Genomic DNA, 15,856 nt, shown 5'->3' on the forward strand with positions numbered 1-15,856 from the left:
CTAGCCTTCCCTGCTTGCCTGCATCATGTGCAAGCTGTGGTGGTGGCAGCATGCTCTGCAGATGGACGTGCTCCTTGCAGGATGTCTAGTAGGAAGGGATGCTGATCCATCATCCAGCAGGGCATTAACAGACAGAGAGGGGATATGAGATGACTTAGAGACAGTGATGTGATCCATTCACAGTGCCCATGATGTCTTCCTGCAGGAACTAACCGCTGTTCTGTCCCTTGGGGCACACTGACACTTTCAATATTTGTCTACCATTCTGCATCATGGCACTGAGGCTGCCTGACCCCCTGGGATGTGTAGCCACAGTCAGATGGTGTTCAGGGGTCTCAGTGAGGCCCTGAACTCCTGCCTGGCAGAACCTAAGACTTATCTTCAGCCCGTTGACTGCAAGGCCAAGCTAAATGCCAACAAGCCTTGCCGCATCCTTACATGTGCGATCTGTTGTGCCCTCTAGTTTCTGCAAAGCCTTGGGGAAACTCCTTCATCAGATATGAAGATAACATGACTATCATTTTTCAGGGTGCTGCACACGTGAAAATGGCACCAGTGTGTGAAAAACGTTAATCTGGGGTTTATAGAGCTGTGGATTCCTTTATCAGGTCTCTCAAATGTTTTCCCTCCTTTGCCACCATGCCTTATTGATTCAGAACTCATTTACTTCAGCCTTATGATATTCTCTCTTTCCTCCACCATTTCTCCTCCTCTCCAAAAGTCCCCAGACATGTGTGAGGCAGTCATAGGCTGGAGAACTTTTTTTTCCCCTCAGTCAGACCTGCTCTGTAGAACACTTCATCACTCCTACAAGCAAATTTTTCCCCTCAGGAAGATATTTGCTGTGTGTTGCACAGTCCTCCCTTGCCAGGGAGGCTTCCTTTGTACTGTTCCCTGCTCACTGCATATTGCACATCTTTCTGCACAGTGGACCTTGTCTTGACTCCTCAAGGGAGTGCTTGCTCTATCGAGTAGCTGGAGGGTGAAGAGGAATTACCAGGAAAAAGGACTGCAGCACAAACAATGGAAGCAGAAGGGGACAATCATCTTACTTTTGCTGTGTAAGGGACCTAGTACTAATGGCCCCTTGATCTTAGTTTATAGCCTACTTTGAGGAGAAACCGGGAACGCATTAGCATCCACTCCAAGGGTGCGTGTGAATTTTGAGACCAGCTGTGAACTGTCCACTCTGTTGAGCAGATAATGTAGTACAGATCCAGAAGAGGAAGAGCATGTTATTCTACCATGGTAAGTGTGGGTTATCCACCCCCCCCCCACCCCCCCCCAAACCTGGAACTAGCAGCAGAGGCTGCTGTGGGTACAGCTCACCCACATGTACAATTCCAAGGGGTCATACATCTGGAAGGAAGGAAGTGAGAGAGTTCCAGGAGCAAATCCATGCAGGAGCAAAGGGAGGTTCATTAGCAAAAGAGTTCCCGAACTTACTGTCCAGTTTGCCATTTGTGCACAACTCCTGAGCCTACTCTGACAGAGCAAATGGACAGGCTCGCCCCATCTCATTCTGTTGTCCTGAGACGCTCCACTTCTTGCTAAGTCTGAGAATCTGTGCTGGAGCCTGTTCTGAGGAAGGCTGTGCCTGGTTTGGGGTAGCTGTCAGAGCATGGTTAGACATGTGGAGAAACCTTTCTTGGAAAAGAGTGACTGAGCAGAAGGCAACTTTCACCTTCACACGAGGAGCAGGGCATGGACAGAGGAAAAGGCACAATGTGGACACTTGTGTAACACTTGTTACTTCCAAGAAATAATAACTGCAGTCCTTCCAGGTCATGGTGGTTCTGTTTTCTGAGACTGTCTCCCCTACTCCCTCAGCCACACTAAGTTTGCAGACCTAGTGCCTGTCATAGCACCTGGTCTGACTGGGCAGGATGAGAGCTGCCAGGAGACACTACCCACGGCCGCAGCTGCAGGCACAGAAAGTGGCTACAAGGAAGCCACTGGTGTGGTTTGTCTCCATGCAGCAGCATCAGGTAGACACTATTCTGGAAAAAAATAGGCTGTAGGACCTGATTAGTTGCAAGAGGTGACAATATCCCCTGGTGTATGCTTATTATGTGGCTGCAAGGGGGAAGAAGCTGCTGGAAATTTCCCCCTGTTTGCACCTGGACACCATGATCTAGTGATACCTAAATCTATCTGTTTCTTACCACTTTCTGTCCTTTGTGCCCAGGTCCACGCTTGCTGGTCTGTTCCATTAAGACACTGGTGTGTGATAAGAGCACTGGAAAAAGGGAATGAGAGACATTCTGGCCTGTGATGAAAATCATTCCTTGGTCTCCTGGTCAACAGAAGGGGTTGCTTCTAGGGCTCAAGAATATGCACAGAAACCCCAGTCCTGATGGCAGAGCATCCAGTAACTCTTTATTCCCCACAGCAGAGTGATATTTAGAAAGGTGTTCCAATGGGAAAGCCATGAAAAGTTCAGTTTAAATATCAGCAGCTATTCTAAGTGAAAGTGTGAATTGGACATGCTTATGGAGTGCCAATGAAGCTGCTGAGAGGAGTCAGAGCCATGGGAAAAAGCAGGATAAATGTATAATATTTGCTGGCTCTTCTTTGGTACAGAGGGATAGGACTTGAAATCTTATTTGTTCAGCAAGATTTTGACACTTGTCAGTTCCTGCCATGGTTATGTCACAACTCATGTGAAAGTGAGTTTCATCAGCTTAAATGAGATGTTGTCTGAAAGTCTATGGATAACTTTCTGGCTGTAGGCCCACCTCCATCCATTTCCCCTGCTCTTTCCCTCTGTAGGGGTTGGAATATTCTTTGCAATTAGCAAAGGGAGTCTGTTACTGGGGGAATGCAAACAACATTGCAAAGGGGAAAAACTATTTTTATCCTTCCTGTCCCTGTCCACCAAGACCAGCACCAAGCACAGTCTAATGGGCAATTTGAATACTTTGCGGAGGTGAAGGTTTCAAATCTGAACTTATTTACTTTGCTCAGCTTGGCGTGAGCGTGGCGTGCGTTGCCTGTCATTTTGCAAGCACCTTAGGAATCAATTGCTTGGCCTTTTGTGCATTAATTCTTAGCAGCACAGTTCTAGGGTGAACTTCGAGCCTAGAATCACTATGGTGGAAGAAATATGTAGAGTCCTATGCAAAGGAAACACTTGTCTTGAAACCCACTGTGGGAGTCTGTCAGACTCAGATCCTGCCCGAGTTTCATCTGTTTAATGCTGTTAAAGTTTTTTTAACTCACTGAAACTACAGCCTTTGTTGTTTGTTCTAATCAGCTTTCTATTGCCATTGTAAATGACCTTGCTCTTTGCCTGGGTGAGAGAATCTGATATAAAAGGTTCTAAAGAAGGAAGGTGAAAACTAGATGAATCCTGCAGGCAAGAGAGAGGAGATTTGAATTAAGTTGTAAAAGGAGTTGATCTTCCTGCCTGTTTATCATCTGCTTATTATCCAGAGGAGTTTCCATCCAAGCAGCTGCAATATTGTAGTGACTGTGTACTGGTAGCTGGGCACCAGGGATCTTTTTTTCCACATTCATACCATGGTCATTCGAAGAAGTCTCACAGATCCCAGTGTGTTGTAGATTTAATCTTTCTTTCACTCTTCTGGATGGCTTTCACATGCTCGCAAGAGAATAGCATCTCGGTGCCACATACAATTACATGAAGCATTAATCACAATAGGCAGCAACTTCTGCTCCTTTCTTCTTGCACATGGTGACCATGCAGGCCATTCTAGCATGAAACTGAGATGAGGAGAACAGCTTCCTGAGTATTTTGTAATAAGAAGGTGCCTCTTGTATCACAATAATAAAGAGAGAAAGAGATAGAGGAAATGAAACCTGATAAAAGCAAACAGCAAGTGTATTGCACGGAGGGAGAGAGAAAGTGAGAGAGAGCAACCACAAGGTATCGACGCCAATATAACCACTACTTATCACAGTGTGACTCTGGCCTTGAGGTGTGGCTGCTCACAGCACGACACAGCGTGGTTTTAGCGTGTTTCTTTCTCTCTTCTGAACCACTCTTCAGCAAGCACAAAGCACTACAATGTTGCTCACACATAACAATGATTTCATGGTTGGCAACCCAAAGTGATGTTATATCAGGTTCTAGATGAAGACATGAAGGATATTACTGTATCCAGCTGAGTTCATAAGAAGATCTTCTATTAAACATTTTCTTAAATCAAAATATATTTATCTACTTGGAATTTAGGTGAAGAAGCTGTGCCTTCCTCCAGTTCATTAAAATAAATCAAATATATGTACACACGTATATAAATTCTGATTCCTATTACTGTGAAGAAAATTACGTGTAATTTCTTATATATCTGTACTCACTGCTGTTACTCCAAGTTAGTTCTTTAAGAAATGAATGTGGTTAGGGCCTATTTTACGTCTGATTGAGAAAAATGCCTTTTAGGAGACTGGTTCAAGTAGGAAGCCACCTACTCTGGAGAAAAGCACATTTCTTGCTGAAAATCCTGCCTTTGTTATGATTGCCTGTGGAAGTCTTGGCTTCTCCTGAGTCTCAGTTTGAAGAAGATCCTGGCATGCAGTGTTTTATTTCAGGCCTTCGCATATCTTTCTAATCCTTTTTATTAGCCATTTATTTTAATGCTTCTTGTGATTGCTTTGTGCTCAGTAGATCTGCTTCTTCAAAATGGATCTTTCTTCTTCAAAACTTGCTGCTCTTCTGTGTACAGTGGTCTCAGGATTCACTTTCTCTTGACCTTTTATAAGGAGTGCCAGAACAATGAATCATTTCTTGGTAACTGCGAGATCTGGAGCATACAAAGCAGTTTTCTTTGCTCAACTACAGAATTTTGCTTTAAGTTACTTTTGGGGACAATATTCATGCTTGGAACCAAATCAAAATGAAGGAGTCTTCTACAAATGTAGGTACCGGCTTCTTTGCACTTTAAAGGAAGGAATGTTAATGCTTAATCATTCCTACCAGACTGATGCATGTTGTCTAATCCTTCTGGACTGCCATCTATTAATTTTTTAAAAATCTGCCTCTACAGTCCTTGTTGAGGTATTTTGTTTGAGATGACCACAGTTGATACTTTTTCAAATTATATTTTAGAGAACCTATTCACCTGCATGAGTCAGAGTTTGTTTTGCCTAATTTTAGTTAAATGGGTACATAATCAAAATCGCTTTCCCTTGTCAAATATAGAAGTTTCTGAGAGCTGCAGGGTTAGACTACCATGTTAGATTAACGGCAAGTGCCCTTACTCACTGCAGAGAACATTTTAAATATAATTCTAATATCTGCTTCTATAGATTTATATCTAATATCTGCTTCAGCATCTAGAAATGTAGTCTCACTAATAAGACCACAACCTCCAAGTTCTAGGAACTGACTTCCCTTTAAGAATATATAGGCAGAAAGTAAACTTACGTGAGCATTTTTATCACTGTGGGGGACAGCCTGGACTGGGCGTCTCTCGCTCAAAAGGTCAGCTCTCCACAGTGGGTTTGTATATATACAAAGTATTTTGAGACTTGAGCATCCCAGATTATTTATGAAATATAGCAGGAACACAAGCTGGGGAATTTTACCCTGTTACCTATCATGAACTTTCACATAGCTTTCGTGATCAAAAATTCATAGATGATGTTTTGCAATACTATTCACTTTATTCACAGTAAATCACAGATTGGTAGCTTAATTTAAAAGTGCCAATTTCTTATCTTGAATTCACGCTGAAGTGTTAGAAGAATACTTCTATGCAGAAAATTAAATGCTGCTGGAATAGGTGACAAAGCATCCTCTCCTTTAAGTATTATTAAAGCAGACACTAGCACTGGATGAATTAAACATCCCCTCTCAGCAGAATTCTCTTGGTGTATTACTGTTTATGACGATACATAGATTCTTCCTGGGACAGGAACAGTTTCAGGAAGGGAGTTGTCTATTTTCATGTCCTTTAAGCACTGTGTGTGCTCTTTGGGTGCCTTATTCATCCATTTTTCCCTGGTTTGGGATACTTAGGGATAGAGAGGTTCTGCCTAAGAACAGAAGAGGTCTGAATACGGATCAAAGATGAGATTGGATTTATATTCTGTTTTCAGCAGTGCCTGAAAGCAGATGCTTATGTCTAGTATTATTTGTGTGTTATCTAATATAGTTTCCAGCTCCTAATCACCAGTTATTGATGGACTTTCTAAGCAATGACTGTATTTGGACCAACACTTTTTGAATCGACCTATGTGCCTAACCCTTTTTTGAATCTATTTTTGGCTTTTAGTGTTATTTTAGCACTTAGGAAAAGAGTTCCCACAATGTAGCTGTGCTGTGAGGAAAAAGACTTTATGTTTTTGTTTTTACCCTGCAGTAAGCCTGCAGAACCTGCAGTCTAGTGCTAATGTTAAACCAGTGTCATCATGCAGAGGAGAAAGCAGCATAATCAACAGAACCAGAAAAAATATTTTGTATTTTCCTATTTAGTGTTTCCTTTTTTTGCTGCTAGGTATCTGCACAAGCACAAGTTTACCACAGAAGCGTGACGCTGGGTTTGCTACATCTAAAGGTAAGGAACAGATGGAAACCTGGGAAGCAGTAGCAAATAATTTCCATTCATACAGTGACATCCAGTGGGTCCCTCCAGAGGCTTTCTTCACATTTTGTTCCCATCCTTCGAGCAGGAATAAATAGTCCTGTTAGTATCACTTTCAGATCACCATTTCAGACCACTGGGACTTCTCACAGTGTCAGAATATAGCCCTCATAAATAAATGGAATTAACTGATTGCTCAATAGCTGTGGACAGTGCACACAGAACTGGCTATTTAGGGTTTTTTTTAAATTCACTAGACAGCTCCTCCCAAGGCAGTCAGACCCTAGCCTGTACTGCTGCTTGGGATTATTCTGTCCCGAGTGTGGGGCTTTACATTTATCTTTGCTATCTTCAGTTCTTGTTGGCTCAATCTTCCAGACTGTCCAGACTTCTGTGTATGATGGCTCTACTTCCCAGCATATATATCTCTCCTCCCAGCCTGATGTCACATGCAAACTTGGTGATGGCTCTTTCAATACCATCATCCAGATTGTTCACAAAGATGTTGAATACTATTGGACCCAATAGTGACTTATGAGGTAGTCCACTCATACTCTCTGGCCAGAGCCCAACCTCCTGCTCAAAACAGGGTCAGCTACAAGATCAGACCAGGCTGCTCAAGACTTTATTGAGTCAGGTCATGAAAACCTCCAAAGATGGAGACTGTGCTACCTGTCTGGGCAGCCGGTTTCATGGCTTGTCTGTTCTCACGGTGACCAGAAGTTTTTCCTTATATCCAATTGGAACCCTCCTTGATTTGATATATGCCCTTTGTCTCTTGTCATCCTACTAGACACCAAGGTGAATAGCCTTGCTCCTTCTTTCCAGTAACCCCTTGCAAGAACTGGAAGGCTGCTATTAACAAGCCCACTTCCCTCAGCCTCTCCTCACAGGGCACATGCTACTCTCTGACCAGGTTCTTTTACATATTCCATGCATGAAGGATTTAATGTTTAACACCAAGCCCATTGGTTTTTTAAGTTATTTTTTGTTACATGGGATTTTGATCTATCAGAGTGATACAGCAATGTACTTAAATCACAATACAGGTACAAATCATACTTAGGAGAGTATCGCAACTGTAATAAGCAGTTGAGTCACAACACAAATGTGATTTCCATTACTAATCTCTATAATATATTCACCATCATGATGCTGGGTGTTCCCAGCCTCCGGGAAAGAATATGTGGGTTGAAAGCCACTCAAGCCCACAGCTCTCTTCAGAGTTCTTCCTGTTTGTTTTTTGTATTTTATACTCTACATTGGGCTGAGCCGTGCTGGTATATTTGCATTCTTTTTATTAACTCGGGGACCAACAGCTACACAGCCAGTTCATTCACCCAGCTGATACAGCCATTTGCCGAGAGCAAAGGCTACCTTCTGGTTCCCTTTCTGTTGAGGTAAGTTCCCAGCTGTGCAACAGCTATGCTCGGTAATTCACACATCCTGCCGTCTCCAGGCCTGCCCTGCTCACTTTGCCTGGATACTGTGGGATGCCCACCTCATTGCTCCTGGCTCCCTGCCCCTTAGTGACCAAATGGCCCTTGTTGCTCCCTGGCAGTCTAACTCTATCCTGATAGACTGGATCCAGACAGGTGGTGAGAGGTAAGAGAAAGGATTGACTGGAGGGAAACTGAGATAGCTGGGGGATTGAGCTGGTCCCAGATTTCTTCCTGGCCTGTTTGAGTGCTGTTTCCTTCGTTAGCACCAAAGATGGCTTCATTCTCCCTGATCACTGATGAGCCCGCACTAGAACATCAGGCATCTTCATTCAGCTGCTGCATGACCTGTGCTGCTCCTGTAGGAGCTCTGCTTGGACCTCTCTCCCCTTGGTGGAGGGTCAAATGCCCTGCTGAGCTCCACTCACTAGGACCCTCTGAGCAGTCCTTTGCCATGCTAGTCTTCTTGGGTTTCACTTTGTTAAGAAAAGTTTTTTTAAAAGGGGGATGAAGGAGGCAAATGGTCTGTCTCATGTGCCAGGTGCTAGAAGAGGGGTGCCAATGCAAGATACATTCCTACTAGGTTTTATGCTTCCGTAGTTCTCTGTCCTCTTGCCCTGTGTTCCTAGAGGAGGTGACGGTCAGGATCTCCTTCTGCAATCAATCATTACAAGGTTTGTTTGTTACTACACATAGCACCTTGTTCAGCTGTAGGTTTGTTTACAGTGCTAATCCTAGGCCAGGATCAAGATTAAAAAAGAGTAAATCAGACAAGGTGTGATGCTGCTGTGATTTGTTTTACACACTTGTAAATACTTAGAGACACAACCAAGAATTATGCTTTTTTTTTTTTTTTTTTTTTTTTTTTACTTTTGCCTGGGAATAACTGAAGAGGGCTTCTCAATTTTTTGTCTTTTACAAACCTTGCTATACAGTGCAGGAGTTCTGTGTATAATTGTGAGGGGAAAAGTTCATTAAATTAAAATATGGTAGGCGCCTATAGTTGTAGTGTAGGTTGTTTGAAGGCTAATCTCCCAGTGATTGATTATCTTATGTAAGGGTTTTAAAACTTAGCAACTCTTGTTCCCTTTCTCCATGTAAAACAACTCCAAATGATTTCTATATTCATTTTCTCAATCGTTATATTTTTCTTCTCTTTCAGTGCACAGGAATTGGAGTCATAAAGATACCATAATGTTAATAGATTTGTCTCAGGGTTCATGAGGTCAAACTTGTTGGTTTTCCCATACCACTAAGAGTGCAAAAATCTGGAATCAGCTCGGTTGATCTTGGGCGTAAAATAACTGGCACTGAAGAACTGCACATCCATAAATCAACAGAGACTAACCTCTGATTTATTTCTTTTTGGGTCACAAGTTCTACTTTCACCATAAAAGCAGATAAAGGTAACTATAATTAAAATGTCTATTTCCTTCTCTACTATTTGTGTTAACATTCATGCTATTGAATATACTCCTTTCATAATACTATATTTTTTCAGTATTCTACAGTTATTGTTTCATTAAAAATACCCCTGTGATATTAACTGTATAATAAATTACAATTCAAAATAAAATATCAGCCATTTCATCCATGAGAGAGAATAATAAAGCCATAATAAAAAAGAATAAAGTTTAGCAATATGATAATGTAGCATGAGGTTTTTATAGGCTCCATGTAAATGTTAAAATCTATAAATTTTTTGTATTGTGTAAAACTGTAAAAAATAGTAATGAAGGGGGTGGGGAGAGGAAAAAAAGCAGCATTAGCAGGCTGGTTTAATCCTGAAATTGCTGGTTTTCCGATTTCTTTTTATAATCTGAAAAGGAGTGTATAAAAATTATGCGTATGAAATTATTTGTTTGTGGCTTGTCTTATTTACTGCAGGTATTAAAGGTAAACTGAAGAAGGAAAACTGTGGGTTTCCACTTTCCAGCCCACAATATTGGTAAGTGAAGAAACTCTAAAGCCTAATCACCTCTCTCCTTGCCTTCCTTTGTTCACACGTAGTATCCCTGTACGCAGTCTGACCGTATTTTTCCAACTGTGCTTTAAACAACTTCTTTATTTGGCTTCTTTTTATATATTTGAGTTGTAACTGAAGGTAGAATGATGTGCAAATATGGGAAGGAGAGGATAGGACATGAATTTCCTCCTTGCAACCATTTTCTTCTTGTTGCATCATCCTTCACATCACACTGGTGGGATATGAATTTAAAATCTTCATTTTCTTGTAGGCTAATGATAATTTATTTAATTGTACTAATCCAATACTTAATATTTCTTCTGACAGCAGATTGCACAAGGCATTTCCAATTTGATTTAAACAAAACTCTCTTAAATAAATTTTTATTTAAATAAAGGAGAAAGGAGGAAAGATATACACACAAAGAGTATGGATTTCTAAAACAGGTTCAAAACAGGTACAAATAATTATTGCTTTAAAAACCTGGCATTTTGGAAACTCAACACTGGTCAGCCTTGTTTTCTTGTATTGTGTTGGTCTGGAGACAGCAAAACAAAATGTACTCGATATCCCGTAGAACATGCTGATTTGTAAAATACGGGGGCACTTACTGTCGTCTCATGATGGAGCTGCTTCTATTTAATTGACAAGTGGCTCATCACTGACAAGGACATCATGCATTCTACTTGCATAATCAAGATTCTTGTTGGATTTCCAAAAAGGAGGAGAGGAAGTAGAGAGGAAACAAAGCTACACTGGCATAAAATAAGGAACTGACTGAGCACTTGCACTTCTGAAACAGAAAGTTTCTTTCTTCTGTAAACCTCAAACTTCGTTTTCATGTGTGGGTCTTTAAAACAGCAGTAGTGAAAGGATAGTATGGGACTAGATGAAGAGATGCTTAAGAGTACATATCAATATGAGTCACTGCATAATCTGAAAACATTTAAGGACAACCACAGCTTTAATCTCAAAGGTTACAGCTCTGAGACACTATGTAGTATTAGAACATAGTTAGCTTTCCTCACACACAGCAGTCGCACTCAACAGTTTCAGACAGAAAGTTAAGATAAATAGTGGACACAGCAAAAAATCCTGAGGCAATTTATACAGATGTAATGTTATTCATCAAGCTGCAATCCACCCAGGATTACTGAGGATTACTGAACCTAAACCACAAAGAGCCAAAGAGGAGTTGATTTGTGCCTCCCTTGTCAAGAGGTAACCTAGGGCAGATTAATTAAACAAGAAAAAAACCCATCGTCTTTATATCTCCTGCTTTATCCCATGCCAAGGAGGTGGGCTCTGGGGGAGGCAGTATAGAGTTCCTCTCCAGCAGGAGAAAGTGAGAAGGGATAGCACAAAGGGAGGCCTTTGCAACTATACCGCAGTTATAAATGGTGTGGAGAAGATGGATGGGGTTTAGTTGTCCGCTGTCTCTGCTAAACGAAAAATTAAGAGGCTTAAAGAGAAGCAAGCAGGAGGTAGATTCAAAACAGTCTGAAGAAGGTGGTCTTCATGCAATGGGGAGTTAAACTGTGGAAGACCTTGTAAGTGGGCGTTATGAATGTAAACATTTCCATGAATTTCAAAGGGAAAATGGAAAAAGTGATGGAGGAGAAATCCATTTGAATAACGCAGGGAAACCACAACTGGCTCAAGAAGTCCCTCAGCTGTCAGGGAGACGCAAGAGTGAGGGTGCTCCACAAGGGCACATAAGTCAGGAGCCGAGGGTTATCCCAGCACACAGGGCAGTGACCTCACCAGCCGGGGCACAACTCCGCTGTACCCAAGCAGCTTGGTGGCAGTGACAGGGTCTTTGAACAGTCCAGCAATCATTAAACCAACAGGCCTTACTGGCCCTGACCAGCCCCACCTGGGGCCTCCACACACACCCACTGCTCATGGGTGCAGGGGCTCCATTTACGCTCAGGCCAGGGCCTTCAGTTTCTGCGTGAGCTGTGTTGTAGGTGTACCTCTTTCTAGGCCTGTCCTTGAGCTGTTTGGCTTTCCCGGTTTCAACCTGGACCTGACATGTTACCTTGTTTCTGCCTGATGATCACTGAACTGTGATAGGACCTTATTTTAACACCACCCCTTCTCTAGTTGCCCAGGTCAAGAGCTGTGGGTCTGCACCTTCTCAGCGAGATCACTGCCCAGCCTTCGTTGTGGCCATCCTTGGCTCCCGGCTTGTTCTCTGTTGTGGAAGAGTCTTGCTCTTGCTGCTCCCTGGCAGTTAGCTCAGGCCTTCTCAGGCCCTGAGCTGAGTACCATGGAGCCTGGCGCTCAGACTAAGCCAGGGCTTGCCCCCACAGCCTCCTTGCAGCTATGTGTCATAAGACTTGGCCCCATGGCCACCCTGCAGTTTCTGTTTCAACGCCAAACCCTGCAGGGAGCTGTGATCAGTATGCAGAGGTAGATCTGCAGGCTTCTCTAACCTCCTCTGCACCCAGAGTGACACCCCCTGCCCACCAACTCCTTTGGTGCCTTTTGGGAGCATCTAGGCTTTGTTATGCTCCAAATCAGCAGCCCTCAAGGAGCATCTCAAGGACAATATCTGGTACATGGGTTGATCTGCCCCTCTACCTCCACTGCCAGTGCTCCGTATTTTTTGTCAAAAAGAAGTATGGGGGTTTCTAGCCCTTTACAGGAGCCTGCCAGCTTAAGGTGGCTTCAACCTACCTGGGATCCATATGCCAGCAGTTGGGGTCCACCAGGTACCCCAGGAACTCCACCCTGTGCTGTTCAAAAGAGCAAATCTCTGGCATTTGACATGGAGTCACCACTGCTGCAAGTGACTTTTAGGACTTCCCCGGCATAGTCTGTGTGCCTGTTGAGTACTGGAGAACATGAAGATGCCAAGAATACCACTACATAGTTATCAAGCAGGCTGTGCAGCACATCATTTACAAAACGATGGAAGGTGGTCAGAGCATAGAAGAGACCAAATGGTATCACAAGATCCTCATAGCGTCTGTGTCTGGTTCAGAAAGCAGTTTCCCACTCATTCCTTTCTAGCATGCAGGGAGTGCAGAGTTCCTTAGAATTTGGCAACTTCTTTTGATAACAAAATAACAGGGTTCATATAACAGGGTTTTCCAGTATCGTGGCTCCTATAACAGCACCCACTTGGAAGGGCCTCACTTTCTATGGGCATAAGAAGCACGTGCAGCTTCTGAGGAACTGAAAAAGGCATTCACCACAGCCTGCCTCATAGTCCCACCCAGGCCTTGGCTGGCATTTCATTGTGGAAGCAGATGCCTCTGGGCCAGAGGGGCCATACTCTCCCAGAACCTGGCCTAAAGCAGGAGCCATGACCCTGTGTCTTTTTCTCTAGGCAGCTCACTCCCACTGAGAGGAATTATGACATCTGGGACAAGCAGCACCTGAAAATCAAAGCTGCCTCTGAGGAGTGGTAGCACATTCTTGAGGTAGCAGAAGAACGAACAGTGGTGCTGACGTACCACCAGAACCTGGAATACAACTGAGGGATGAGTTGCTTCTCTCCCCACCTTGTCTGCCAGACTTCCCTCTCTCCATACCTTGTTAACTGTCCATTCATCACTAACTTTGGTTTTCAACCCGAAAGTCTGCCAGCCACACCAGCTGCCTCACATGTACCTGCGCCAAATGACGGTCAGAGCAGGCGTTTTTTTGGTGCAACTGACAACACAGTTGCCATTGCTACCACAATAAAGCAATCCCTTTTTCTCCGTGTTCTCATTCTTGGGATGAGGAGTGAGGTGGAGGGTGCCTATGTCCATGGGCTCCTCCTCTGGGGATAGTAAGGAAGGTGGAGCAAAACACAGTGGTGCTCCTCCAGAGGTCTTCATACGCTCTTCCCAGCAGAGTCAGGTGCTTCTCCAGTGATAGGCCAGTCTGACAGGCTGCCCCAGGCTCTGGGGTAGGCCAGTCCTAGCCATCTCGAGGGCCACAGACAGCCCTAGACTTTAGAGGGCCATAATGGCTTGCACCGTTTCCGGAGTCAACTCCAGGAACTGAACTGCGTAGTTAGTGGCCAACTGCTTCCCCTGATGGAGCTCCAGCAAGACAGCCTTGGCCACTGCACAGTTGTTGTCCCTCAAAAACTGCTCCAAATCAGTAAGTCATCAGGTTTTGGAGCACAGGGACATTGTCTTCCACATGGTCACAATCCACTCTCAGGTTACCCTGAGAGCTGGGAGATGATTACTGCTGAGCATCCAATGTCCATTGGGATATACAGCCCCTGGATAAACTGTAAAGATTAGCCACATCTAAAATCCCGATACCATTGCCCAGTCCCCACTGAATGGTTCTGGAAGATCATAGAACCATAGAATGGTTTGGGTTGGAAGGGACCTTTAAAGATCATCTAGTCCAACCCTCCTGCCATAGGCAGGGACATTTTTCACTAGTTCAGGTTGGTCAAGATGGGGAACAAGAGATCTTGGAGCAGCCTGAAGTGCTGTGCCACGCCTCTATATGCTGACCATAGCTTCCTGCAGGAATTTGAAGTTAACCTGCAGCTGATGGGGAGCCTGAAGGTCAGGCTCCATGATAGTCAGCTCAGGGCTTGAGATGGCCCAAGCTACCTGTGAGGAAGCAGCAAGACTGGGGCTGCTCTGCAAGGGATGACAGTCAAAAGCTGAAGGAGATCACATCACAGGACAGTGATGTCACTGACCAGGGCACAGTACCCAAGCAGGGTAGCCTGGTGACAGTAACGGATTCTGTTGACAGTCCCAGTGATCACCAGGTAAATGTGAGATGGCAGGTCAAGCCCAAGTGCAATCCATGAAATCCAGTCAACAGAAGCTGCAGGGCACAGGGCTAGGCCCACGTCTGCCAGCAACACAGCTCAGGAAAGGGCTGGAGGCCAAGGTTTGAGCATAAATGGAGCTACCCCTGCAGCTATGCTGGCAAGTGTGCACTGGCATGTACCTTAGGCTCTCCAGGTTTACTCCAGTGCAATCTGGAGAGGAGAATGTAACATAAACTAAGCAACCACAGGAATTGGCTCCAACCATCTTGCACCTTCTAACTGGAGCTTAAAACCCAGGCCAAACACGTCTTGCAGGTGTTAACGTCAATGACCACAGATTATTTTCACACTCTCTCTCCAGGCCCTTCAGTCACTCATTGCTACGCCCATCCTGAAAAAGCTGCACAAAGATTTAGGAAAACTTTTAAGGGGTGAGGAAGGAACACAAATGCAGGAACAGGCAAGAGAGATGATAGATTCAGGCTTTCCAGTTCTTCTGACATGAACAGAAATGTTGGAAATAGGGCCTGTCAGACCACCTGCTCCCAATCTGTAATGAATAAGCACTATAGCATCCCAACTTCCTGATTAAAGACAAGGACAGACTTTGTTCGTGGATTTTTGTTTGTTTTACTTTAAATAAAAGCCTTATACTGAGAGCTGGGCTGCAGTCCTAAGCAACAGAAAGACTGGTCCCTCTGTTGTGAAGTACTAGATGTGAAAATGCCTGACACTATCTTAAATACAAATTGCAGAATTCAGACTACAAAACTGTATTTTATAGATAAAAATAGATTTCAGACAATGAGGAAATTGTATAGTTACTCAATCCATTTTCAGACTTAAAATTCAACTGTATGGATTGTATAAGCGTGTTATTGGAAACCAAACAGAACAACCAACTAATAAAGATGCACTAAAAAGAGAGGTAGATAAAAAAAATCAGATCTCCCTTGCCCAAAACCAGGTATTACACTTGAAAAAAAAAAGTCAAATTACTGTCACATGTGCAGTCACTGCATTAGGAGAAAAGTATCCTCCAGCTAAAATATTCAGAAAAGTTGTACCAAAAAGTTACCTCTAAACCAGGGAAAATAAAATGTCTTTATTGCCTGCTCCAGATTTAACACCTTTTTTAAAAGTGTGCTGTCATTTAGAA

Source organism: Gymnogyps californianus, chromosome 2 (genome assembly GCF_018139145.2).
Source record: "Gymnogyps californianus isolate 813 chromosome 2, ASM1813914v2, whole genome shotgun sequence".
Lineage (NCBI taxonomy): Eukaryota > Metazoa > Chordata > Aves > Accipitriformes > Cathartidae > Gymnogyps > Gymnogyps californianus.